The following is a 13,108-nucleotide window of genomic DNA, read 5'->3' on the forward strand; positions in this document are numbered from 1 at the left end:
TACTACACCTTACTCCTTGGGTATTTTGGTTCGAAATTTTTTCTATACATTCTTCACTGTGTCTATTGAGTTTTGGCTGAGATTTGAGCCCCAGATTCCTCCCACAAGATTGGCAATCAACTTTTTATTCATCACTACCAGGGTTGAAAGGAAGGATCCTTCGTGTGTAAAACTGTTTTATTTTTTTCCTAGGTGAATACTCAACTGTTTGACCTGAAATTTTTCACATTTGATCCCAAATTCAATCGAGGTTCCTACGTGGAATTTCAGGAAAAAACTATTTTGGGAGAATTTTTCAGAAATTTTGTGCAAACCAAGGTTATCATCCTCTACCGAAACTTGTGAAATTCTGCCCTACTTTCTGCAATTTTTTTCTGGGTCCATATTGCGCTGAAAAAATTCACGCAAGTACTTTCATATGTTGTTCGAACCCAGGTAAGGAGGCACGTCCATAAAAAAATCATAAAAAGAAGATACGGGGTAGAAATTGTTTGATTTTTTTCTTAGGTGAATACTCATCTGTTTCACGTGTAATTTTTCATGTTTTGTCCGAAATTCAGTCGAGATTCTTTCGTGGGATTTCTACATAAATTTTAGATATTTCGCCCTACTTTCAGCAATTTTTTTCTTTGACCATACTGGGTTAAAAATTTAGAAAAAATTCGCACAAGTACTTTCATATGTAATTTTCTCTATTCTAAGGAGGACGCATGTCCATAAAAAAAATCAGAAAAAGGTGATATAGGGAATAAAATCTAGGGCGTTTTGTTTTCGAAAAACCGGTTTTGTTCACACTCGATCTGGACTTACTACTCCTTATTACCCTGGTCTTTTGGTCTGAACTTTTTACCAGACATTCGTCATTCTGTGTATTGAGTTTTGGCTGAGATTTGAGCCTGAAATTCGTCCCATAAGATTTGCAATAAATTTTTTATTCATCATTGCCAGGGTTGAAAGGGAGAATCGTTTGTGTGTGAAACTGTTTGATTTTTTTCCTAGGTGAATACTCATCCTTTTCACGTTAAATTTGTCATGTTTTGTCCCAAATTCAGTCGAGATTCTTCCGTGGGATTTCTACAAAAAACAATTTTGAGAGAATTTTTCATAAATTTTGTGAAAACCAAGGCCTCTACCAAAATTTTAGAAATTTCGCCCTACTTTCTGCAAAAAAATTCTGGGTCCATACTACGTTGAAAAATTCCGAAAAAAATCACACAAGTACTTTCATATGTTGATTGCACCCTTGTAAGGAGGAACGTCCATAAAGAAATCACAAAATGGAGATATAGGGAAGAAAATCCAATACGTTTTGTTTTCGAAAACCTTGTTTTGTTCACACTCGGTCTGGGACTTACTACGTCCTATTCCCTTGGTCTTGAACTTTTTACCAGACATTCTTCATTGTGTGTATTGAGTTTTGGATGAGATTTGAGCCCCAAATTCTTCCCGCAAGAATTGCAATAAATTTTTTATTCATCATTGCCATGATTGATAGGAAGGTTCGTTTGTTTGTGAAACTGATTGATTTTTTCATAGATGAATACTAATCCGTTTCACATGAAATTTGTCATGTTTTGTCCCAAATTCAGTCCAGATTCTTACGTGGAATTTCTACAAAAAAAAAATATTTCGGGAGATTTTTTCAGAAATTTGGTGAAAACTAAGGCTATTCTCTACCAAAATTTTAGAAATTTCACCCTACTTTCTACAAAAAATTTCTAAAAGCATAATGCGTTGAAAAAATTCGAAAAAATTCACACAAGTAATTTCATATGTAATTTGCACCATTCTAAGGAGCCACGTCCATAAAATAATCAGAAAGAGGTGATATAGGGAAGAAAATCCAGGACGTTTTGTTTTCGAAAAACTGGTTTTGTTCAAACTCGGTCTGGGACTTACTACTCCTTATTCCATTGGTCTTTTGGTCTGAACTTTTTACCAAACATTCGTCATTTTTTGTATTGATTTTTGGTTGAGATTTGAGCCCCAAGTTCGACCCATAGGATTTGCAATAAATTTTTTATTCATCACTGCCAAGGTTGAAAGGAAGGATTGTTTGTGTGTGAAACTGTTTCATTTTTTTCCTAGGAGAATACTCATCCGTTTCACGTGAAATTTGTCACGTTTTGTCCCAAATTCAGTCGAGATTCTTACGTGGAATTTCTACAAAAAACTATTTTGGGAGAATTTTTCATAAATTTTGTGAAAACCAAGGCGAATACTCATCCGTTTGACGTGAAATTTATCGTGTTTTGTCCCAAATTCAGTCGAGATTCTTACGTGGAATTTCAAAACAAAACTATTTCGGGATAATTTTTCAGAAATTTTGTGAAAGTCAAGGCTATCCTTTACCAAAATTTGTGAAGTTTCGCCCTACTTTCTACAAATTTTTTTGAGACCATAGTGTGTTGAAAAAATCCGAAAAAATTCACACAAGTACTTTCATATGTTTTTGCACCCTTCTAAGGAGGCACGTACATAAACAAATCGCAAAAAGGAGATATAGGGATAAAAATCCAAGACGTTTTGTTTACGGAAAACCGATTTATTCACTCTCGGGACTTACTATGCGTTATTCCCCTGATATTTTGCTCTGAAATTATTACCAGACATTCGTCATTGTGTGTATTGAGTTTCGGTTGAGATTTGAGCTTCAAATTTGTCCCACAACATTTGCAATAACTTTTATTCATCACTGACAGAGTTGAAAGGAAGGTTTGTTTGTGTGTGAAACTGTTTGATTTTTTTCCTATGTGAATACTCATCCGTTTCTCGTGAAATTTGTCACGTTTTGTCCCAAATTCAGTCGAGATTCCTACGTGGAGTTTCAAAATAAAACTATTTTCGGAGAATTTTTCATAAATTTTGTGAAAACTAAGGCTATATCCTCTACAAAAAACTTGTGAAATTTCGTCCTACTTTTGCAATTTTTTTCTAGAACCATCCTGCATTGAAAAATTCCAAAAAAAATCAAAAATGTACTTTCATATGTTCTTCGAACCCTACTAAGGAGGCACGTCCATAAAAAAAAGCATAAAAAGGAGATAGGAAAGAAAATCCATGACGTTTTGTTTTCAAAAGACCGATTTTGTTCACTCTCGGTCTGGGACTTACTACGCCTTATTCCCCTGGTCTTTTGGTCTGAAGCTTTTACCAGACATGTGTCATTTTGTGTATTGAGTTTTCCTGAGTTTTGAGTCTCAAATTCGTCCCACAAGATTTGCAATAAATTTTTTATTCATCACTGGTAGGGTTGAAAGAAAGGTTTGTTTGTGTGTGAAACTGTTTGATTTGTTTCCTAGATGAATACTCATCTGTTTCATGTGAAACTTGTCGGGTTTTGTCCCAAATTCAATCTACATTCCTATGTGAAATTTCAACAAAAAAATTATTTCGGAATAAGTTTTTAGAAATTTTGTTTAAACCAAGGCTATCCTCTACCAAAATTTGTGAAATTTTGCCCTACTTTCTGCAATTCTTTTTTGGGACCATGATGCGTTGAAAAATTCCAAAAAAAATCACACAAGTACTTTCATATGTTGTTTGCACCATTCTAAGGAGGCACGTCCATAAAAAAAATCACATAAAGGAGATATAGGGAAGAAAATCCAGAACGTTTTGGTAACCAATTTTGTTCACTCTCGGTCTAGGACTTACTACGCCTTATTCCCCTAGTCTTTTGGTCTGAAATTTTTACCAGACATTCGTCATTGTGTGTACTAAGTTTTGGCTGAGATTTGAGCCTGAAATTCGTCTCACAAGATTTGCAATAAATTTTTTATTCATCACTGCCAGGGTTGAAAGGAAGGTTCAATTGTGTGTGAAACTGTTTGATTTTTTTCCTAGGTGAATACTTGATAGAGATCACATAGGAGAGGCTTTTATTAATGAAGGAAGAGGTTATTCACCCACACATTTGAAGTTCTTCCTTCTAGTCTTCTCAAAATTCAAAGAAGACATAAAATAAAGAGAGGACCAAGTCTAAAGCCAAAGAAGTCTACAAGCTTTCAAGGATAGGCTTCAATTAATGTCTCTCTTTATAGTTTCTTTTGTATAAATTTGTAAATAATATAGAATGTTTAAATATATAGTTTTTAGGAATGTTCTTAGAGGAAAACATTAGATACCTCTTTTGTAAAGCATCTTGAGGCTTTAGTTTAGAATTTTCTAGAAGGTGACTCTTCATGAGTCACTATAGGCGTTAGTTTAGGAGACTTTTGGTTAGCTTGTGGTACAAGCTTTGTAAGCCTCATGACCGGCCCTTGCTCCTATAAAAGGAGGGCTTGGGTCCTTCTAAATAGAGAATTGGTATTTGAAGTAACAAAACTCTCCCAAATTGGTGATTGAGTGTAGTGAGAACTTGCCTTCTCCTCTTCCTAGTCTCATCTTGAGAGCCTTGGTTCCCTCAAGTGGCGACAATTCACACTTATCTTGGAGCTTTTACACTTCAAGTGACGTGTTCATCAACCAAGAACTACAACCACATAATTCTTCTCTCTTCTCCATCTATTTCTTCCATTTCCGTGCTTATATGAACTCCTAAACATGTCTTATGTTCCTTTCTTGCAATTCTATTCGGTGTTCTAGTTTCTTTTGCTTTTTTAATCGGTTCATCTTCCTTTTCTATGGCTTTGCTTAGTTCATTTCACTTTTAAGACAATTTAATCGATTCATTTGAATTCTTAAATCTTTTAATCAGTTCAATTGACAAGAAATGGGGCTTCCATATGAGTTTTGGTGTTTGGCGCAAGTTTTGGTGAGTTCTTGAAACATAGAACATTGATCCATTTCTATAAAAGTGCCTATTCAATCTCCAACTCAAGTTGATTCCATAAAATGTCAAAGAATCATCTATATCTTGCTATTGGAATCATATCATGTGGTATTTCAAGTGTTTCACATGTTATTTGTCGCGTTTTGTCCCAAATTTAGTCGAGATTCCTACGTGAAATTTCAACAAAAAACTATTTCCTCTACCAAAATTTGTGAAATTTTGCCATACTTTTTACAATTAATTTATGGGACCATACTACATTGAAAAATTCCGAAAAAAATCACACAAGTACTTTCATATGTTGTTTGCACTCTGCTAAGGAGGCACATCCATAAACAAATCACAAAAAGGAGATATAGGAAAGAAAATCCAGGACGTTTTGTTTTCCGAAAACCGATTTTGTTCACTCTCGGTCTGGGATTTACTACGCCTTATTCCCCTGGTCTTTTGGTCTGAAATTTTTACCAAACATTTGTCATTGTATGTATTGAGTTTTTGCTGATATTTTAGCCCCAAATTCATCCCACAAGATTTGCAATAAATTTTTTATTCATCATTGTTAGGGTTGAAATGAAGGTTCATTTGTGTGTGAAACTGTTTGATTTTTTCCTAGGTGAATACTCATCCGTTTCATGTGAAATTTGTCGCTTTTTGTTCCAAATTCAATCGAGATTCTTACGTGAAATTTCAACAAAAAAACATATTTATGAACTGATATTATAAAGCAATTAATATTTCAAATCTATTCCTAGCATTCAAATGTGTTAAGCATTATCATTTAGGTCAAATGATGCTTAGAAGTACTTTCCAGTCAAATTTAATGATCAAAATTATGAATAATTCAAGCATTGAAAATAAAATGACAATACCAATCACTCAAGAACTTAAACATTATATATTACCTAAATCCCAAAAAGAAGAAGTAAGCATTCATGTTGGCCATTATAAGCATGGAAAGCGAGAAAAGAAAATGTATGATGTTTCTCCTTCACGACGGTCTCCTCTGGGGTTATGCCTCACCTTGGGTTAAGTGACATCTCGTCTAAGTGAGTTATTATTTGCTCGGACGAGTCTTGGGCAAGTTCATCTGGAATGTTCATGCTTGGACGAGTTTGGGCGAGTTTTAAGCGAGTTTCCAATGTTCCAAATTTCCTTTTTTCTCTTGTCCATTCTCCTTTAGCCCTTTCATCTCCATTTTCCCCTAGAATCCTGAAATTAAAACAAATATGGGAATAAATCGTTATCATTCATATTATAATTACAAAATATGTAAAAAAAAAATTATAAATTAAGAGTTAAATTATAGTTATTTTATTAATAAACATAAATAAGTATCTATATTTTAATATGAAGTATTAGTGAATATGGTTAAAAGAGAAGATTTAGGTTTGTGGGAAGATAAATTGGTAAAAAGTTACCTATGAGATGCATAATTTCAAAATCTTGATAACCACGACTACTATAAATTATTGTTTATAGATGTCACTATTATAAAGTCCCGATAAATTTCAACTGTGCCCATGAAACTTTACAACTTTAAAAGTATTATAGAAATATTATGCAAATTTAAAATAACATAATAGGAATTTAAAATATAAGTAATATAAATTATTTTAGATGTCACTATTATAAAGTCCCGATAAATTTCAAGTGTGCTATGAAACTTTACAACTTTAAAACTATTATAGAAATATTATGCAAATTTAAAATAACATAATAGGAATTTAAAATATAAGTAATATAAATTATTTTCTTATCCCTTTCATATGAGGTCTGGGACACTGTGTTAACTACATTATTTAATTTTACATTTGTCCATTTTCTATAATTATAAAAAAATAGCATATAAGAAATTTAATTTTCAAAAAATATTTTGGAAATGAAAAATAATTACAAATAGAATGTTATTAATAACTACATGTATTTAAAAGTATACATTTTTTATATAATTGAATGACATTAATAAGTCATTAATTTCTATTTGTCAATACCTTTTCAATAACTTTAATATAAGAAAATGTATAATGCTCAATAAAACTTAAATTTATTTCAAGACTAACATAGTATTTTTTTATTCCATTTTAGAATTTCAATAAATTTGATTCAAATATAAAAAGATTTAATTGTGAATTTCATTTTCAACCATTATTATTTTGTAGATTTTATCAGCTAAATTTTTTCACATTTTACCACCTTTTGTATATTTTATTATCATGCTTTCCAATTTTTATGATCATCGTTTTGAAAATCTTGTGATAATAATAATGGATAAGATCATATTTAAAATCTAACTCATAACATAACATGCAAATATTTGTAAAATTATCACGTGCCTTAATTAGGAAGTTTTTTTATTCTGTTTACACTTAAACTTCGGTATACTGCTTCAAATAGTAATTGGGCTCATGCAAGGAACTTCATAACCTTATCGCTACTATAAGGCTTTTGTTATTTATACCACTACTGATTACTATTTGCACCCATTTTCACTTTTAATTCTACATATATTTTTCCTTTTCAAAAACTATCCTCTCATCAAAAGGAAATGTAAATAGTAATTGGAGCAGTGTAAATAGTAATTGGGGCAGTGTAAATAGTAATTGGGGCAGTGTAAATAGCAATTTCCCTAACATACAACGTATTCAATCTCAATCCATCAAGACGATTTTTATTTATCTATGATAAATAAATAATTTGTGATCTTCAATATTAAGGTAATACTGATATGTTTAAAAAAGAGAGAGAGAATACTAATATGTCTTTTTATTCGGAATTAGTCCATAAAAAATAATCTTTTATATGTTAAAACTACATCCGAATTAAAATTTATTGCTAATGATATTTATATTTATAATAAAAATTCAACCAGCTTTATTTCGATTTTAAAATATCAAACATAAAAAATATAAGTTTAGATGAATGGATGAAAAAAACCATTCTTAAAATAACGATTAAAAAGTAATAAAATTTTCTACAACAAGTCATATTATCTATGTTATATTGTTCATAAGATAAAATTTGGAAAGGATTTACCAAAAAAATGAATGATATACCCAATAAAATTAAAAGATACATCAGAATCTGCATAAATAATTACTCACCACATAATTTCTGTTAATATTAAATGAATATTATATAAATTTAATCTAAAGAAAAGTAAATAATATAACATTATTCCTCTTTGTAAAGAATATAGTAAAATCACAACAATATGTACAAATTTCAATTTTCTTTCTTTATTTGCTTCATACCTAAACCTATTACTATTAATTATTTTTTATCTTTAAAATAATAAATAAATAAGAGATATTTTAGGAATATCTTAATCTATTACAAAAGATAGAAAAATTGTCTTTTGTGTATTGGTTTCATACTTAAACATATTCCTATTAATTATTATTTTTATTAATAAAATAATAAATAAAAAATCTAAATAAAGGATATTTTAGAGATATCCTAGCCTATTACATAAGACATGTGTTATGAATGCATAACCCACAAAAACAGAAAAACAGCTAAACCCCATAATTAACATGACAAATAACCTATTAATATCAATTATTATTATTAGTAGTATTAATTATTATTTATTAATTTTTAATAATTAATAATTAATAAAATAAAAAATGTGATTGCAAAAAAGAACCCTAACAAAGAACAAGAGCTATGTTTTCGTTACCTCATTCTTCTGAAAGTAACAACAAAAGATAACATGTCTGTTATGGAATGGCGAAAACCGCGCAAAGCTATGAGATCTTCTTGACCCAAACCATGTTGGTTGCAGAAACTGAACCAGCCTCTGTTGAGCACGTAGAACTCATTTGAGTCTTTCACCCATTTCTTCAGCATCATTTCGAATTCATGGCCTCCTCTGTCATAAACGTTCACTTGGATCCCTTCTCTCACATCTTCTTCTTCCTTCAAAAACCCTATTAGGGTTTCTTCAAACCCTAGCAATGGCAAGAACAGGTTCCACTTGTCATTGGTCAGTTGCACCCCATAGGGCAAACTCAATTCGCAGTCTTTCACAATTCCTGCATCAAGTATGAACTCAAGCTGCAACTCATCGTTGAATTGGATTTCCTTTGCTTCTTTCTTTCCTTCAACCATGCCTTTTCCCCTTCCTGAGTTTGATGAACTTGCTGCCATCACCTTTTTCTTTAGGATTTAGGGTTTTCTTCATTAACTACGAGTTTTTCATAATAATGGGAATAACTCTTGAGGATTTTGAGCATGATATGATTGATTTTTGTTACGTAAGCAATTCTAATCTCTAATTTCACAATTTAATTAAGATCTTTAAATTTATTTTTAAGATTTTGTTTAGATTTAAGGAATTTTTTTTATTCTAAAAATAAGGGGTTATTTCCTTCCATTTAAAGATATTTTTTTTCCCTTTTATGTAAACAGTTTCAGCCCAACTCAAACATTTTGGTTGGACATTTATAAAAAGAATAGCTTTAAGGAAAAAAATTAAAGTTTTTATTTTTATTTAGATAATTTTTTCTGTTTTGGAATATAAGGTATATAAATAGAAATTTTTTAATAATCTGTTTGGGTTGTTCACATATATGTGAAACCAAACAATTTTAACCAACACATACATTTTGAATTGGAAATTTTGAATATCAAAGGTAAAACACAATTCAATCAATTAAAATCATTATTTATTGGTTGAGTATTGCATTTTAGTATTAAATTCTTTAATTTAATTCAATTCATACTTTATTTTCATTTATTGTTTATACATGTTTTATGAAAACATATAGATTGAGAAAAGTAACGTATAGTAAATACCATTTTCTTTCTTTATTACCTTCTTTATTATTCTTGCATCATGCCTAGTTGGCTAAACATTTCCTACATCATATAAAAAGAAAAACAGGAGTTCTTTTTTTTTTTAATAGTTGCTAACAAAAATAAAAACACAAAATTAAAAATAAAGACAAAAACAAAAAAAAATAAAAAATAAAAACAACAACACTTGAACATTAACAATTAAACACAATATATGTATTCCTAAAAACCACGTTATTTTTTATGTTCAATGTCTTGAAATCAAATATTGCAAGTTTTCTTTAATATTTGCAATATAGAGATAGTACAACCTAAGTATAAGTGCTTACAAATGAGGTATTTTTATATTTATTTTTTATGATATGTATTATACTTTTTTTCCATCATTTAATACTATTTAAAGAAAAATAAGTCTAAAACTGAAAGTTTATCTAATCTAAATCGTTTTTCTTAGATTGGAGTGAATGTGGATTACGAGAACCAAAATAAATCTTCTTAATTAAATGATATAAGACCACCTATATGTTAATTGATTATCGAACATTTCATTCATAAATAAAAGTAAATTTAGTTACTCATCACATAGCACATACATATATCTTCACAATTTATTCAGCTTTTATTGATGTATTTTTATATTAAAAAAATGAATTAATATAAAACATTTTAGCATTATTATTATTATTATTATTATTATTATTTATCAGCAATAAAATAAATAAATAATAAATTTCAGGTTATCATAATTAATGAACATAAAGATGTTTCTTTATTTATTTTTTTGATTGGAAGTTGCAAAAAGATATCATTCAAATTTGAAATTATATCATATTTAGTTATTGATTATTTACTTGAGGATTAAATTTTCTAATATTTTTCAAATCATTTGGTTTGATAAACTGTCATTTGATTTTAAGTTTTTAATTCAGGTTTCATATATACTTAATATAGTTGATTGTATTAATTGTTTTAAAATCTTCATAAATTTTTGAATGTCATAACGGTCAAGTGTTCTCAATATATTTAATATTTAATAAATTCTTTATTCATGTTTTACATGGTTTTAGACTTTATCCTAAAATGAAGACTTATAGAGTCTCAAACCATGAATCACTATAAGTTTTCACCTAAAAAATTCATATTTTGACTCTTATTTTTCAATGTTCATATTTTGTTAATGCTGAATCTCTTTCATGTTTTTTCAGAGGAAAAAACCCAAATATCTTATTCTTGTTGATGTTTATAGGTTACAAAACATAAAACTTAGAGGTAAATTTCTTAATTAAAACATAAAACAAGAGTATTTTAAATTAAAAAAAAATGTAATCTAGGACTTTTCTTTAAAATTAAGTGCTTGACAATTTACATAGAAAATGTGATACTTGATATTTTTCTTTAAAACATATGATAAAGAAACTAAAATTTCTGATAAAAGATGTAGTAACACCTAAAACTATTGTAACAAGAGAAATGACATATCGACAATTTGTATCAGTCAAGAATTTCATTTCTTTATCTAAAATTTCAGTTTTTTTTAATGAATGACAAAAATACTTTTATTCGTACCATATATCATTACTTATGTAATAAAATACAAGAAGTCAAATTTGTTTTCTACCATTGTTGGATCATACTAGAATGTTATTTGTTTATGGCAAACACACCCTTCCCCAAATCATCCACTTCTACAAAAACCAAACATTCCCTATATCCAATATCAAGAAATTATTGAACAAATCAAGAAATTATTGAACAAATCAAGAAATTATTGAACAAATCAAGAAACTATAGGTAATCCGAATGAAAATGGATAAAACAATCACATTTCAGTTATTTTATTCATACAACTGTGATACATTTCTCATACTAAAGAGCCACAAAGGCTTATCAACAAACTGAAAGATCTGCAGTGCAAAAACCCTAATGTTCTTCTTATGTTCTTACCTCAATTTTATGAAAGTAACAAGGAAGGATAGCTTGTCGGTTATTGCATGGCGAAAAGTTCGCAGTGCAACAACATCGTTTTCCTGCAAGAGCTTCTGGTCGCAGAAATTGAACCACCCTCGATTGAGCACATAGTAAGAGGTGGAATCTTTGTCGAATTTCTTGAGCATCATTGGGAACTCGTGCCCCCCTTTGTCATAGACGGTCACTGGGAGACCCTCTTTGAGCTCTTGTTCTTCTTCCTCTTTCAAGAACTGCAAGAGGATTTCTTCCAAGTAGGGCACACGCAGGAACAGGTTCCACTTGTCGTTGGTCAATTGTGCCCTATACGGCATGCTCAACTCCAAGTCCTTCACATGCCCAATGGTGAACACGAACTCCACCTGCATCTCATCCTTCTGCATAATCTCTCTCCAAGATTCTCTCTCTTGGGCAATGCCTTTTCCCTTCCCTGCATCATTTGATGACCCCTCTGCCATTGTTTTCTTGGAGGAACACAAATGTTTTCTTGGAGCAATGTGTGGGTTATGGCACTTTGGCAACATATATATACATCATTTGCCTCTCACTTCCACTGTCTGATCAATCTTGTCATTGGTTATAATCTGATTCAGCCATCTGATCTGCATTTTTCTTTATCTGATTAGAAATTTATAACCATACACTCAGATGATGTAATTCTTAGTTGTTGTTAGTTCTTAGTTGTTGATTCTATGTGGAACTTTATAACATAATCTTATATGGGTTGGAGTAATTTATGTAATTTTTTATCTATATAATTTTTTCGATTAAAAAAATATTCTGATAATATATTTTAATTTATTTATTTTATTCTTTGTTGATAGAAAAAATAATACTATTATATTGATGTTATATAATAATTAATCTTTGTATGATAAATCATCTTGGGTTAGTGATAGGTGGTCCCTTTTGAATTCTCTTATATGGTATGGTTGTGACCTATGGTTTATCTATTTTTTAATTTTTTCTTTTATGTTGAGGGGTTGAAGCATCTATAAAATGTCTCATTATATTTAATTATTTTTTGTTAATAAAAAAATATTAAAATTATATGTGATGATCAATCTTCAAGATAATCATGAATGTTTTCTTTATAAATGTTTGAAACAAAAGAACTTATAGATTATCTAATTAACCACAAAATGAGTTTTACATTAAGAAAATTTACATTTTAATGGCATACTCTGCTATGTAGGGTCGTGTTCAAAATTTTTGAGATGTTAAAGAAGTTATATATATACTTTATTCCTATTTTAATATATATAATTAATTATTGTTTCGGTTAATTTGCAAAATTGTTAATTGAACTTTCATAATTAAGAAAATTTAAATTGTTTCTATTGTAATTCATTCAATCACATGTAAAAATGAGTAATTCATTCAATCACCTGTGACATAGATCTCATTTTTTTAACAAGGAGATCTCAAATTGCATTTTTTTAAACTTTATTTTGACAATGACAAATAAATACAAATAATAATTTAAATACATGCATTCATGATTCAAATATTAAGTCAATGCTTCTCTTAAGGAAATAATTTATGTTGTTAGTAATTTAATTCAATAAAATT

The sequence above is a fragment of the Phaseolus vulgaris genome, chromosome 4, assembly GCF_051622355.1.
Source record: "Phaseolus vulgaris cultivar YP4 chromosome 4, ASM5162235v1, whole genome shotgun sequence".
In the NCBI taxonomy this organism is placed as follows: domain Eukaryota; kingdom Viridiplantae; phylum Streptophyta; class Magnoliopsida; order Fabales; family Fabaceae; genus Phaseolus; species Phaseolus vulgaris.